At 39.1% G+C, this 16566-nt stretch overlaps 1 protein-coding gene across 8 annotated transcripts in view; it reads left to right on the forward strand.

The window, feature by feature from the left end:
* FNDC3B (fibronectin type III domain containing 3B) overlaps window positions 1-16566 on the forward strand; it is a 315121-nt gene that overhangs the window by 87272 nt on the left and 211283 nt on the right. The gene's annotated exons all lie outside the window — the stretch shown is intronic.

Raw genomic sequence — 16566 nt, forward strand, 5'->3', positions numbered from 1 at the left:
TGCTAATGTAAGAAAGCAAAGTTTTTCTCTGTGTCTACCTGTGATTTTTTAGAAGTAAAATTTATCTTGGATTTTTTTCCTTTTCTTTCTATCAAGTAGGGGCTACTTAATGCTGATGTAGGCTCTGATATATAAGGGAAAAAGTTAAATTTCTCTAGTATTCTATTGACATTTAAGTGAATTCATTTAACTTGAGAAGGCAGAAGCTTCATGTATTATGGAATTTGGTAGACCTGAAAATGCAGAGATTTTAAAAGACCCTAAAATTACAATTGAAAACTTTTTCAAATTAGATAAAAGCTTTAAATATATATTGTGTTACTATCCAGATGATGTTTTTAGAGGTAAAATCTGCATTAACTATCTGTTAGTTATTTATTAACAGATTACTGCTAAGTTTGGTGCCTTAAGACAACATTTATTATCTTACAGTTTCTGAGGGCCAGGAGCTTGGGCATAGCCAAGTTGTGCCCTGTGGCTTAAGGCCTCTCAACAGTAAAATCTAGGTGTGGGCTAGAGCTGCACCCTGTACAAGGCATGTCTGAGGGCCCATCTGTTTCTAGCCTCGCTCAAGTGGTGGTTGGCAGGATTTTGATTTCTGCAGGCTATTGGCCCGAGGCTTCCTTCAGTTTCTTGCTAAGTGGCCTCACTATGGGGGCACTTATATTATTGCTGCTGGCTTCATCATAGCAGCAGCTAGAGGGCAAGAGGAAGTACTAAGTCCAGCCCCCTCAAGAAAGGCGGTTAAACAAGGTGTGAATACCAGCAAGCAGGAATCTTTGGGACCATCTATCTCAGAAAGCTGCCCACCACTGTCCACTCCAGCACCCCCAATAATTCATGTCCCTCCCCCATGCAAAATACTGTCTCCCAAGAGTTCCAATTATAGCATTATAATTACTCCATTATAGCATCAGTTCAGAGTCCAGAATCTTGTCATCTAAATAAGTTCTAGGTGTAAGTGAGGCTCCTTGGGTTTGATTCTTTAAATGTGCACAGCTCATAGGGCATTTCAGTTAATTTCTTGTTTCTGTAACACCAGGGCCTTCTCTCTGTAGTTCACTTTGTGAAGCAATGACTTAGGTACTCTGATCCACACAGAGTTCTGTGTAGGAAGATCAGCCCAGATCTGTATTAGCCTGTAAACACTGTTATTAGCCTCTCTAAACACTGCTGTGTTAGAGAGCACTATTTGTGATAGCTGTTTTTGTCAGTGATTGCACTTATAGTAAATTGACATGTAGTTAAGTTCAGTGCTAGGTTATTGATTAGACTGGAATCTGACCATAGGGCTTATTTTTAATACCTGGACTTGCTTACCAATATGAGGGGAAATGCCCTTTAGTTTGTTTTTCTATAATAAGCTACATGGAAAAAGATTTTTCTATTGCTTTGTGTAATAGAATATGCTGCTTTATAAGTTTACTACTTGTTTTGTACCTATATGAATACACATTTAGGAATACACTTTTTTTGAGAAATGAGTATATTTTCAAAGGTTCAAGCCTAATGAATTTTAATTGCAGTTTAATTTGAAATGACTTAACCATTTTGTCAGTATTTTTACCGATTGCATTTTTCTGACCATTGTGCCACTGAAATTCATCTGCAGTGTTCTAAAACTGTTTAAAAACCAAAACTAGTTTTTGTAGGTAGTCATACAAAGAAACTTCATGTTAAAGAAGAGAGAAAATGAATATTTTAAAATAGAGTGGGATATAGAATCTTCTATTTCTTTCTAGTACTTTAATAAATGGATATTATCAATAAATTAAACTCAGATTCCACTCTGTATCTTTAAAAAACTCACACTAGACAGACTATCTGAAAACTCACTTCACCTGTTAGAATAGAACTGTTTTTGGTTCAGTAAGAAAGCAGTTGAGCCTCTGGGCATGGTATCATTGGAGCCTCATGAATTGGCAGGTAGACGGCGTCCCTCTACACCTGAGTATGTGCAATAGAATGTATAAAAGCAAATTGCTGAATAACTCAACACCTATAAAACCCACACTTTCATGCCACCTGCTTTTTACTTTTTGGTGTCTGAGGAGTGTGTGTGTTGATGTGTATATGTGTATGTGTTCATCTAGTTATCCTCTCCCTCACTTTTTTTCTGAGTCCATGTCAGTAACTGGTGTATTCTACAGGAAATGTTGCAAATATGTTCCTCTGTTCACAATGAGAGCTTTGTATTTATTCATGAAGATACTTGGAGATAAATGACACTAACACCCCTTCCAGTGATTTAAAAAATGCCTTTGACTAAAGCAGAATTGTGGAGCCCATTTATCTTTGGCTTCCCCAGCCTTCCTATTCTTTGTTCTCCTCTGAATACCCAGACCCTATAGTTACCTTTGTTTGGGGCATGGTGGTATTGGGCCAATTAATTGAAATGACACAGGACAGGATGAGAGGGACTAGGACCTGGAATCACATGGTTTGCTAGGGCTTGGGAAGCACTGGGGCTACAGGGTGAACTGCAGAATCTGGAAGATACTTTGAGCCCAGACCCATAGATGGCTGCTAATGTGGACAGGTGATCACTCAGGCTGCTTGCGCCCACCCCCAAAGCCTTCCTTTGACTAACTCCCACGTGAGTTAGTGAATGCTTGGCTCCAGGTGGGTGGAACATATCACCATAGAATGTGGAAATGGACAATATGTTTGCAAATTCCAACACAAGTTATTATCCCTTCACTGTGATTAACATCCTGTCATTGTTAATATTTATTTAGCTCTTATTTAATGGGTATGATATGTACACATGAGGAAGCTGAGGCCTGTAGAGGTTAATCCACACACCTGAAGCCACATAGCTGGAAAGAGGCAGTCGAGTTTTCATCTCCGTATGTCTGACTCCAGAGTTTGAGATCTGTTTTGCTTTGGACATGGAAGCATGAACTCAGATAGTAGGGCTCCAGTCTTCTTGGGCATGTGACAAGAGCAAGGTGGGTTCCTTTTCCTGCAATAGGATTCTGGGAAAGATACCAGGATGAGTACTGATGGCCAGGGTGAGATAGCAATGGTTTGCAGAGCAAAAGTGGATGGTAGAGACTGGGTCTTTAACAGAGTTAAGAGCAGGCAGTGTGAGACAGGGAGTATTGGTTTAGAACTCTAAATTATTTCTGCTCCAAGTCAGGAGTAGGCCCAGAGTGGGAGTGGGCTGAACTTCTAGGCGGGGCTTGCAGCTGCTGGCAGAGAAGGGGTACAACGAGAGAGGACTATACAGTGGGAGGCAATCTTTTCTGCTTGCCTTTAAAAAACCTATTGGAAAAGATTTGAAATGGAGTCTTATTGTAATGGAAACTCCTGAAAGAATTATTTGCATTTTACTAGAGATTAAAATTAAGAGTGCAAAGCTCTATTTGCTCATTCAACCCCAGCCAGCAGGTGGGGAAGTGGTTTGAGGGTGGGAGTCCTTTTGGTGGTGGTGGCCTTCCTGGAAATTTTGAAGTCATATCTATTGCTTGTGCCATGATTGAAACTATCAATTTAAGAACTTGGCTATTTCAACACTAGCCAGCAGTTTAGGGATTGATGTGGGGGAGATTAGGGGCAGGCAGTGGACTTGGTTGCTGGGCCTTCCTGGAAACTTTGAAATTACACCATATAAGGTTAACCCCTTTGCTTGTAGTTGCATTTGCTACCCTAATAATTTTTTCTATCAGACACTTATAGCAGCACTAGAACAACCTCAGAAACTTATTTTGATGCCATGAAAAATCATTTTGGAACTTCAAAGCAAATCAATATAACAAATATGATTACTCTGGGGAAAAAACAAGATTTTGTTTTCATGGGAATGACCTTGGTGATAATGAAGGAAGAAAAACACAGGAAACATACACTATGCTGTGACAGCAGATTCATTTCTAATGGAATATTTCTTAGTATTTCCCATGAAACATGAATCATAGATCTTGAAGAGGCCACAAAAAGTCATAGTTTATTTCTCACTTGGAGGCTGCACTATACCTATGGCATTCTAGAGAAAAGATTTTTCTTTCCTAGGCCAGATGAAGGTGTATAAAGAGCTAATTGTTAGGGAACAGAGGAATCTGAGCAATCAATATGAGTTCTTGCCTTTGCTTAAAGTCAGGAATTAATAGTGGGCAGCTGCAGGTCTCTCCCATTATTTTCATATCCTTGTCTGGGCTGAGGTGCTGGCAATGCAGCCTTCCTTCCTGCCCACACATGCTGCCTTTTTATCTGGGCCATTTCTCTCCTCCCTGAAAGATCCTTCAGCCAAAACAAATACCATACTTCCTTTAAGGCTCTGGTCTGTCTCCTCTAGGAGCCATCCTGGACCACTCCGTTTCATTCTGGCCTTTCTCTGAATTTCTGGGGGGAGCAGGTGAAGGTAGCACTACATGTAACAGCCTGGCTATATGCACAAACCTTTCCTTAGCCCTTGAATTAGACTGTGAACTCAGCTGCGATAGGAAACAGTGCCTTCCACCCTACGCCCCAGCACACAGCCTGATGATGATAATTAATGACTATGCCCTTGACTGGCTGTGGGCATTGCATCAAATGCGATGATTTTTCTTTTAAATCTTAGTATTGTCCCAGGAGCTTAAAGATGGTTTAGTCAAGTGCTTTTAGTAGTCTCAAAAGTCTCTGTACAAGAACTTTCAAATCCAAATACATTGATAATTGAAGCTAATCTGTTTGCTATAGAGAAACATATTTAGATTCTGAAAAACTTCCATTTTGACCCTATGGTAATACTGCAGTTTTTATTTGTGTTTTAAGACTGTTACATGCAAATGAGAGCCTGAAGAAAACAGGTGAATGTCATGGTGCTTCCATAAGATAAAACAGGTTAAAAAGATGTTTGGAAACCACCCTTATTCTAATAATAATATTTAAAGATACTTAATTGCTAAAATTTTTTTTGCCCACAATAATTTAGATGCCTTTAAGAGAGAGTTGGCCCTGCTGACTTAGGGTTAATTTGGTTGAGATCCTGAAATGACAGCAGAGTGTATGGTAGGGGGAACCTCAAAGAGCGTCCTGCTCTGAGACGGCTGTAGCTTAGCTGCCATCAGAATGGGAAACTTTCCCCCTCTCCTGCTCCTTCTCTTTAAGCCTTCCTCCTGCTCTGCATCTGACTCTCTCCCTGGCCCAGGGCGCGTGGGAACCAGACCATTGATGAGCAGGGCGCTCTGCTCCCGGGCTCTGTGAATGATGCCATTGAGTGCAGTTCTGAGTTTCTGAGTCTCCCTGTGTGTCTCCCACCCCCCTCCCTGACTTGTATGATTCAGCATCCAGACTGCCACAGCCACCCTAACGTTGCTGTTCGCCCCTCATTTTGTACTTTATGTGCATTTATTGGATTTATTTGGCACATTCAAACACCTGTCATTCTAAGAATTTGTTGACGGGACCTAGAGAAATATCCTTGTCTTTTTGGTTCGTTGAGAAATGACAAGACTGGTGTCATAGCCAGGGTTCACAAGCCGAGGTCCACTATGATTTCACAAGCAAAACTTCTATATAGTCCACTGCTTGAAAACAGACCGTGCATATAAATGTGAAATTTCTATTTTACTGGCTTAAAAACCAAAGGAGAGAACCTATTGCAAACGAAGTCTGTCTTCTAACGTTGATTGAATCCTTGCCATGGCTAAATTTGCAAACAATTTTTTCATCAAAAACATTTGGGTGGTTTAAAAGTGAAATTATTGTAGTATAAATGCTTTAAATCCTTCCTAATCTTTGCAGAGTTTTATCACATTGAAGATGTAATTGATTGTTATTTGACTAATTATTTATAGAATGTCTGTATTATTAGTGGAAATATTTTTCCTATTATAAGATTGGGATTTTCAGAGTTTCTTTTCTGTATAAGAAATTGCATTGAAAACCATTTTCTTTTGCATTTGGAGGGATTTTGTGAGGAACTGCTAGTCTGAAATGTTAATTTGAACAGTTTGGCTTTACTTGAAAAATCTTTTAGAATTGAAAATACCACGGCCTTTCCCCAGGCTATCCCCAGTCCTGCTCATCCTTTTCTGATTGATTCAAAGCTGTATTTGGTGGGAGTTAGTTCTCAGTCCTCCAGTGAGGCCGAGAGAGTCTGAATTTCCAGAAGCTCAATTACCCACCAACTTGCCAGCTCATTTTATAATTTTTATATGTTAGTTAGCATGAAGATAAATAAGTTGTGTGTGTGTGTGTAATATTGATGAAATCATTTTCAGCATTTTGGAATATATTTGATCTTTGAAATATTTGGGGGCTTTATTTTGGACACTGATTTGGCTTTTCTTTCATACATGGGCATGCACAGCCATTTGTTGCAAACAGGCATTCTGTATGCCAACCTGATAGGCCCCTTTCAAACACAGCTTGCTGCTGAGTAGCTGGAAGCTTATCAGCAGGGCGGTCTCCACAAGAGTTGGTAAATACTGACAGATGCGGAGCCGGAGCCGGAAGTCCAGCTTATGGAAGGGGCGAGAGGGAAGTCTGTGAACGTACATGCAGCTGTCCTGACAGGATTGATGGAAGGAGACTGGGTTACATCAGTGCCACACTGTGTTGCTTCCCAGGAGGAAAGATGTCCCTCTCTGGTGACGTCTGCTACCCAGTGTGTCTGCTTCTTGCTGCTTTTCTCCTTCTGCCCTTCCTAGTTACCTTAATAGTTTATACCTGTTATTCCATTTATATAACTAGGACTAAAACTTCACCCAATAATATATTGTCAGACTTTCTGTAGTTTTTTTCTCCAAGTAATTTCGGTGATTTGATTTGTTAGAGGTTATGAAGATTATATTTTAATAGTAAAGCGTGAATCCTCTGGTTTGCTAGCTAATGCTTAGTCTTTTAGCCTGCTTCCTTTCTTAAAGTGGGAATAGTTGCTAATATCTATACAATAAGGTTATGAGATAATCCATCATTAGTACCATTGTTGTCATCATCGTTATCATCAATGTACACAGCTTTGCTGATTATTTTTATTCTAAAGTGATGTCACGATCACTTAGCAGCAGTCACTCGATTACCCTGCTTGTGGAGGTGAGTTGACGTTCAGCCTCCATTTCATTGCACTTACGCTTGCTGTCGTGGGGTTGATGGGGATGGCACCAGTTCAAACATTTCAGGTGGGGAGTGTATATATTGTTCAGATATAGCCTTGCAGATAAAACAATGGGCCCAGTGTTCCGGGCACTTAAAGTAAGTTTTCTCGTAGATGAAGCTTTATTTGTTGCTTTTCTTTGGATTAGAAGTGGACTCTCACACCGTGTCTGCACAGCCATATTTAGACAGGCATACAAAAGAGTGCCTGTGGGTATGCCTTCTCTTCTTTGGGACTTGCCTTTTACGATTAAATTTCCAAATTCCATACTTTTAATCTCTAATGCATTCTGCTCTTAGGCAGTACTGAAGGGGAGTGAGACACATTGGTAAGATCATGATGCATTTGGGAGTGAGATTGCCTGGCTTAGAAATTCCCTGCATGTTAGTTGTATATCATAAAAACAGCATAGGTCTTACACACTGATAGGAGGACTAAATGACATATTGCGTAGAAAGCACTCGGATGGAACAATGTCTGAGTCATTGTAAGGGTGCAGTAAATAACAACCATTAATAGGCTCCCAGCCATTATGGCTAGACATTTGACCACTCTTCATTTTTGTTACCTGTCCTTTTCAGCGTTTCAGGAAAGCCTCTGTGAACTTGAGTTATTGGTTGGGATTTGTTTTTTGTGATGCCTTCACATTTTAGTCATAATGCTTCAAAAAGAATACATTTAAAAGTTATGCAACAGGAATTTAGCTCCTGTGGCCTTCTTTCAGGCTTGTTAAACAGTGATTAAAATGCCGTTTCTGAAGGTACCGCTGCTCAAAGCTCTTTAAGTGTCACCGAGCTTGCACGCCAGATAATCAGACAGTGAACAGAGTCACGGTGGTTCAGTCGCCTGCCACATTTCATTTCCCAGCTTGTAGTCTTTCACTTCTTGCTTTATTCTTTCTGTATATTTTACTCTTGTTTTTACACTTAGAGAACTTGAAACAGAAAATTTCGTCCTAGAAGAGTCTTTAAAGAAGATTGTAAAGGGCTCTTCAAGGGCAGGGGTATCAAATCTTCCTGATCTTTCTATCCTAATGCCTATCCAGCAGTTAACTAGGCATTCAGAATAAGGGAAAGTCATTTCCCAGTATGCTGCTAAACTTTATGTCAAAACAATGAAAAATTTTTCTTAGTTAATTCACAGACATCCTTTGTTTGTTTGTTTGTTTGTTTGTGACTGCTTGATTAGGTAGTTAAATTAGGTTACTTTTACTCTGGGTTCCTGAAATGAAGATAATACAACTGTGTTTAAGTAGTTAAATTTGCTTATTTTTGTTCTCAGTTCCTCAAATTAAGGCAATACATGCATGAGAATGTTTCTAAAAACAGACAGTAATTCTGAAGAAGTCCAGTATGTGAGTTAGCTCCTCACCAGTAAAAAGCACAAGAGGATGATTATTATATTCATTCTTTTGTTAATTTGGTTTTGTGAGGGGAAGTCTGGAAACACCTTGGAAAATATTTTTAAGGCTATTTAATAGTAAAAGATAGACCAGCTTTATATTTATCTTTTGTATTATTGGCAAATATTTAAATTTTGATTACTCATCAATATTTTATTAATGTTTTCATGCGGTTAAAAGTTATAGCATTTATCTGTAGCAGTAAAGTCTCAATAAACTGCCAGATCCAGGAATATATGCTGGGTTATATGAGTCTGGTTACTGAATTAAATGGAGCTGATAGAGTAATTTTTCTCATTCTTCATCAACGGTGGTGATTGAAAGGGTGACAGAGGTGGTGAGGTAGGCCCCAGGGAGGGCAGGCAGGAGGGGAAGAGTGCCTGAGTGAGGTCAGTGGTACCGGAGTGTGGAAGTGGGAGCAGAAACTAGAGATGTTTAGGGGAATGGCTGTGAATCGCTGACCAGTGGGACGGACACACACTGGAGACAGGGAGCAAGTGATGGGCATTAGATACGTTGTTGTACATTTCCTTAGAATAAGTGGAATCTGGTCTTTTAGAAAAATATTTGTCCTACAATGTAAGCCATAGTGTGTAAACTTTTTGTGCTCACTATCCTAATTGGACAAGCATTAGGATTAACAACAACAAAAAAAGGATAAAGAAGATAAACTTTTTAAAAAAGTGCTTTTTTCCCCTGATTGTCAAATTGGGGATTGCTTCTCTGAGGAGAGTTTCCAGTGACTTGGAAAGTGTTTTGCACACTGTATTTGAGGATGAAAGAGGTATATGTTGTAATACTCCTTCCTGGGCCTAAGTACAGTGAGTCCTCACTTAACGTCGGGGATAGGTTCTTGGACCTGCAGTGAAAGGACCTGTAATGAGACTGATTTTAACGTAGGCTAATTGATTTAAAGATAGTTAAGTTCCAAGAGTTAAGTTCTTACAGCATTTCTTCGTTCTAACAAAATGACATTGAAGGAAACATCTTTATTTGAGGGCCTGCCCAGTGGAGGCAAACTGGTCTCAGAATGGCCTGAATCAATGACGTTCATTTATGACTTTATGGCTTGGGCTTCTCTGCATGTACCCATGTTTCTTCTGTGGTTGGACGAAATTCCTTTCTCCAACTCCCGCCCCCTGCCCTTACTTCTTTTACAATTTGGTGAGAAAAGTTGACTTTTTTTTTCAAATCTTTGTTTTTTTGTATTGGAGTTAAAATGGAAGCATTCCATTATTTACATGTGACACCTTTATGGATACTTTGTATGCCACAATGTAGAGCAAGAATTCACACAGTTTTGTGTTATCTTTCTGGCTACAGGAATTTCTACATTTCCACTTAATTAAAAAAAAAACTTCTAATTATCAGCTATAATTTTTATTCTAAACTGACAAGAAGAAGGTGTATCAGGGAAGAAAAGTCTTTGGGAATAGGCTTAGATACCTAAAAAAAGAAAAATATAAGCATTCTCCTTAGTGGCTTTTTTTTTTTTTTGAGTGGAAATGTTATTCTTTGTTAGAGGAGTGTCTAGATACATTGTATCTATATATCTGTATCTGTTTGCAGGTTTTATTGAAGTGGATGTACACACACGTGTAAATGTCAAATTAAAATCTGCTTGTTCTTGAAGTGCCATGTCTTTAACAGTTGTCCAGGGTTGAATTATTTTGCTTATCCAGGATTGAATCTTTTAGCACAGAGTTAGTGAGTATTACGTTAGATACAGCAGTGTCAGTTTTTGGTGCCTGCTGTACCAGGATATAAGCAGTATGGACCAAATGAGCACTCTGGCATAGCTAGAATTTAACTTGTCTCCTGTTAAGAACAATCTTTGTGGGCAGTGTAATGAAACCATTATATTTACAATGTCTTTGAGTGTAAGCATGAAATGGTCACAGAATCTTAATAGAATATAGCAAAAGCATGGTGTGTTATCCCATGTCAAGGTCTGAAATTAGTTTTAATAATTTGTTCTTGGTGATCAAGACAGTTCTTATTCTATGGGTCAAGCATTTGATTTTAACAACGTAATTCATGCATCGTGTGTTTAAGGTAAAGAACATCTCTAAAATCTCAAAATTCTAAAGTTTGTTATAATAACATAGTGCTTTGTAACTTGTCACAGCAGAATTGTCTAGGGAACTTGAAAAAATTGTGCAAGCTGATCTCCCAGCTAATTGTAGGGAATTGTCAGATTGACAATCGGGGTGTCCAACCCATGGCCCAGAATAGCTATGAATACGGCCCAACACGAAATGGTAATTTACTTAAAACCTGTTTTTGCTCATCAGTTTTCATAGTGTTTGTATATTTAATGTGTGTCCCAAGACAACTCTTCTTCTTCTAGTGTGGCCTGGAGATGCCAGATGTTTAGGGGTTGGACACCCCTAAACCAAAGGGAATTGTCAGATTATAGGGGGTAAGTCATTAGTTTTGAAAAGCTTTACAGGTAATTCTAACGTGCAGTGGAGACTGAGAGTCTCTGGTGAACCTGACCCTGAGGATAGCTTGAGAAACTCTCACGGTGTGCTTTCCCAAGTACATCACACTGCACTGGCACACACCTGTGTCTGGTCATCCGGGTTAGTCGTCTTTACGAAGTTTTGCAAAGTGCTTAAGAATCTTTTATCTCCTATTCATAAACTTATTAAATAAACTCTGTGGTGGCTGTCTTTATGGAACCTATTTAAATTCTAGCTCTTCAGTTTTTCTATAAACTTCCATAAGCAATAAAGAAGGATCATCAAACAAATTTGAGTTAACTTCTTTCAGCAAAGTACAGATATATTTTACCTTTATTTAGATGTAAACCCAGCAGCTCACCTATTGTAAACTAATAAAATTGAAAGTTGATTAGAACAGGTAAGACAGTGTGGGCAGATGGAGTTAAAAAAGTGAGAGAGAAAATAGCCGTGTTACAACTTGCTGCCTGCTGAAACTGCTTTTAGCCTTGTTTTCACTTTATGAAAGAATTGGGCTGGGACTGCTCTTCCCTCTTTGTTTCCTATGTAGATCTTGCCCGATACCTTGAATAGTGCAGGTGTCTAGGAAACACCTTGGTGCCTGACTCAGGTGGTCCCCACAGCATGCCTGAATGGAGGCTGTGGCATGCTGGTGTCAGATGCTGACAATGACCAGTAACTGCAGCATGGACCACCGTCACCTGGAGGGCCTGCTAAAGTGCAGATTGCTGGCACATCTCCCTGCCCTGCCTTTCTAATTCTGGTCGGGGTGGGTGGAGCCCGAGGATTTGTAGTTAGGAGAAGTTCCCAGGCGATACTGATGTTCTTGGTTGTGGGACCAAGTGTTGAGAGCTGAGGCAGATTGTTGGGAGGGAGGATACTTGGAAGAGACGGGGACTTAGACAAATAGTGCCCTGAGAAGAAAAAAACCCTCAGGATTAAGTCTGGTCACCAAACGGACAAAGGGGAAAAATTTATGTAAATGCAGAAAATAAGAAAGAATAATGATTTAAATTCTTCAGTTGTAAGCTCAAAGACAGAATTTTTTCTTCATCTGAAAATTTTTCCCCCTTTGTCTGCTATAGTCTTAATAACTGAGGTTTGAATCAGGAACTCTGTTTTCAAAGGATTTGTTTGTACAGTCTTTTAGTTTACATTTTCTAATTCAATTGTCATTTTGTCAGGAATTTCTTTTTCTTTTCTGTGCCTCAATTCCCACATAATGAGAAAAAAAAATATCACCAAGGATATCCTAGGAATATTTTAAAGTTTAGTGAATGGTATTATATAGTATTGGGAAGGTCACTGAATCAGGAAACATATAAATATGAAAAACATTCCAAACAGAGAAAAGAATATCATACTGTATTCAAGTAATAAGCAAGTACATTGCTCTGCCCGGTCAGCTGGGCCATATCATAGTAAAAGGAAAAGCCGGGGGGTGGGGGGGGATAAAAAGCAGGTGGGCCTGTATAGAAGTTGGCTTCACTGTGTAAAGTGTTATAAAGAAACAGGAAAGTTTTAAAGCATAAAACTAGGGGGAAAGGAAGTGACTCCTTTAGAAATAGATAGGATTCTGCCCTGGTCGGTGTAGCTCAGTTGGTTGTGGCATTGTCCAGTACACGAAAAGATTGTGGATTCCATTCCCAGTCAGGGCACATAACCTAGTTGTGGGTTCGATCCATTGTTGGGGCCTGTATGGGAGGCAACCAGTGTTTCGCTTCACCTTGATGTCTGTCTCTCTCTCAAATCAATAAACATATTTAAAAAATAGGACACACCAGTAAGCATCTCAAACAGAGGGAACATTGCCCACAGAAGAGAGGAGAAGCAATCCATGGCAGGCAGTCGAGGGCAGTGAATGACTCCATAGTAACATAGAAAACAGGATTATACATATTCTTTTTTTTTCTCCTGGGGACAGGGCACTATTGTAGAAATTTAGAACTTTGTGCCCTGTTTTAAAAATCTGTGTCAAGGGTCAAATTGTTGAAATCCAGACTGATTATTAGTAATTAAAGTTACAGGTCTTGAGGAGTTTTCTCATGGTCTCTAGATGATTTCCCTCACTGTTCTGTGAGTTGAGTTCATTGATCATTTTAATACTTCTCATTGCACCTGTCATGCTGGTATCAGCAATTAACATTCCTCGGAGGTGAATAGAATGTCAGCCTCCATCTCAGATGGAGCTTAAGAACAACAGGTGCATTCTACCTGTTTCTTGGCTATACCCAGAGTAGTCAGAAGGCAAGTAATTAACCACAAAACAGGCTTTGGAGAAAATGAGACTCTTTAAAATGTGAGCCAGAGTGCTGAAAAGTAGCTCTGCGTAACGTATTTAGGAGACATAGTAAATGACTCAATGTGAAGTGCGTAATAGCCTTGCTAATCTGACCTCTTTAAATTTGTTTCAAGCCCATTTCCCTTTGTCAGTACAAATTTTAACTATACACCTTCCAGAGAACCTCTGTTTTGTGCATTTTCTTTAATTGACTTAGGTACACATCAAAGGTCATTGGACTTGAACTCACACAGTACAAATCAGATGATTATTTTGTTAATTTACCTTTCCTCTTTTAAATGAAGACCTGGCAAAGTTTACTGGAGGAAGAATCACCTAATAGTGGTTTAACTTCCTATCTATTTAGTGTAGTTTCTTTGAGCCGGGCCTCACTTTCCTTGCCTCAGAATAAGAGGATTGGACAAGATCATTTCTGCAGTTCTTAGCCCTCAATGGCTTTTTTCTTTCGCACTTTAATTCATGAAAAGACTAGAACTTTATTTAAACAGGTTCAAGTGCAGGCAGATTTCAAGAGCTTAATTATCTAGGTATTCTATTTGAAAGTGAAATGTTAAATTATCATTTAGGACTCTTCAGGTACTACATTATTTTCTCTAAAAAATTTTTTAGCATAAATTAATCTTGAATAGTAACAAAAAAAGGGAAAGAAAATTACCCAGTGTATATTTTTTCTTGTTTTAATAATTGCCAGATTTTTTGATTTGTGCACACCTGTTGCATGCCAGGTGCTTTACATTACTTGTCAGCCTCTGAGGGCTACATGGCTGAATCACCTGGAATTTAAAAACAAAACAAAACAAAACAATGCTTGGGTCCATGCTTCTAGAAATTTAGATGGAATTGGCACCTGGTATATTTTTAAAGATAGAATTGTCATAATTTTTTTAGTTTACACTGCATTCAGTAAAACATGTGGTGGGTTTTATTTTTATGACATCTAATATTTAGAATATTGAATTATTTGTGAGTAGAAAAAAATCCTAAAAACATGAAAAGTGATACTTTCCCATCCCAGCTGAAGGATCCTCACTCTCCTTTCATTCCTGCCTCTTATCCCTGCACAGGATGAGATTGCCTTGTTGCTTGTCTGTCATCTATAAAATAGCACACAGAGTTATCCTTTTTGCACTGGCTTTTTAGGATTACTTGCTGTCATTTTACTGCATCTAGTATGCCATTGATTTCAAGACATGTCATCGTTTTTACACATCTCTGCAAAAGAGAAAACACCCATTAAACTGACTTGCCCTATATTGTAAGGTGCTTTCCTTTTTGAAGAGATGTTAAAATAAGGACAAAAGTTAAATATACTAATTTAGTTTTCAGTTTCTCTTTCAGATTTAATTGGGTCTTCAAAAATCACAAATCAATTTGGATTTTGCCTAATTGGTGTTTGCATGATCACTGTGTATGTGTGCGTCTGTGCCCAGGCGAGTAAAATTTGGAATAGTTTATTCTATGTATTTCTCAGTTATAGAAATGTGACTGATTTGCTTAAACATTATCCCTTCTAAATATGCCCTGAAGGATATATGTACAAGTCATAATCTCACAATGCACTTTGCTAGTTTTAGCTTCTCACCAAATGTTTCTGTCTCGTTACGCCAAAAGGCTTATTTTTCATATATATGTATGTGTACGCATACACACACACTGAGTGTGTTTGCCAGGGTTGCCACTTGTGTCTGTTCTGTTTTGTCTAAAACTCTTTGATAAAAGCTACACTTTGGGTTTAAAAATTCTCAAGGCCCTTCTGTTCATCTGTGTGTTGGCTGTTGCAGTGTTCTCCTGTTTAAAATAACATAACCCCGTTCAGCACATTTATCATGTGTTTCTAACACTTAGGTGGAAAATATTTAGTTTTTTTTTACTTACTCTCTTCCACCTTTTTTTCTTTGTGCCTACAGTGTTAACCAAGAAATATACTACCTTTGGATCTAGACCACCTGCCTCTAAATACTTCCCTTGAATAATAACTAATTTAAATTTATTCCAGATGTACAATCAGTATTTGAGACTTAGTTTTAATTTTTGAGATGCTTTTAAAGATTTATTGTAGTTTATCAGGGCATCAGGGTATTTTTCTTCATGGATTTATGTAAAGCCTGTTGTAGCCAATTAGACTTGGAATACTTGTTTGGTTTTCAGTAAATTCATAGGTTGCTGAATCTAATACTTTCTTGCTCCCCCATGAGGAGGTGCTGGTGACAGCCCACGTAAGGATACTCAATTCCTGTCTGAAGACAGGTTTCGTGAAGTGACCACTCAGATTAGATGTGCTGTTGCTGTTCATTTTTATGGGTGGTTGAAAACACAAAGGAGTACCTTTTACATCACTAAGGATCTAAGTACCTATAACAGTTGATTTTGTTTTGGCCCCTGGTTCTTCCTCATGGAAAAGTTCGTGCTATAGCAACACGTGGTCTCCCAACTTTTCATGCTTTCCTTCCTCCTCTGGTTTGCTACTAATGCCTCCTTGGAAGGCACATCATCCCTTTTGCTTTTGGTTGTGCGTGTGCTTGGGGATGGTTAACGGTAGCTTAGTGCCTCCCAGAACTGTTAGGATCAGACTGTGTTTGCCGTGCCTCTGCTGTGTTCAGTTGTATTAATCTCTCTGCTCTCCATCCTGTGCCTGCCTCTCATTAACACACTCTCCTGTGTGTTCTCAACCGCTTGTCCTGTCTTCACCTCCGTTCTCTCCTGTTTCTTCTAATCTTGTCCACGGGAAAGGATGTTTTCTTTAGGAAACCTGGCATTTTGGGAAAGGAAGATTTGACTTTTGGGCTGCTCACTTTAGAAAGCCTTCTTCTGAGAGTGGAAGGGAAAGTCATCAACTTAGGAGGTTTCTTAGAAAAGTCACATTTCTTCTTTATACAGACTCCCTGGTCTAAATTTGCAGGAAATTAAGAAACTCTTTGATATCCCCTTGCATCGGAGCCCTACTAATTTTATTTTAGCATGTTAGTCTTCATCACATTGGTTTACGTGAGCAGGATTTATTTTGGAACTTACTGAGCCAGCTACATTAAATATGGTACTGTCATTTATTTAGGTGACCTCTTTGTGTGTGGTGATTCTTGACATGACTTCGTCCTGTCAGGTGTCATGATGATATCTGGCATGCCATATTTGTTTACTAGTTTTTATTCTGTGTGTTTAGAAAAGACCTGCAGGGACTGCCTTTGTGTGTCAGCCCTGAGGTCAGGTTTTCCGTCCTGACTCAACGAGTGTCGGGGCTGCCGAGATTGGCTGGTTGGGTGTGCAGAATTTCCTCTGTCGGACTCCAGAGCCAGAAAGCCACGGAGGAGTTTGA

The sequence above is a fragment of the Phyllostomus discolor genome, chromosome 2 (genome assembly GCF_004126475.2).
Source record: "Phyllostomus discolor isolate MPI-MPIP mPhyDis1 chromosome 2, mPhyDis1.pri.v3, whole genome shotgun sequence".
NCBI classification, from domain to species: Eukaryota; Metazoa; Chordata; class Mammalia; order Chiroptera; family Phyllostomidae; genus Phyllostomus; species Phyllostomus discolor.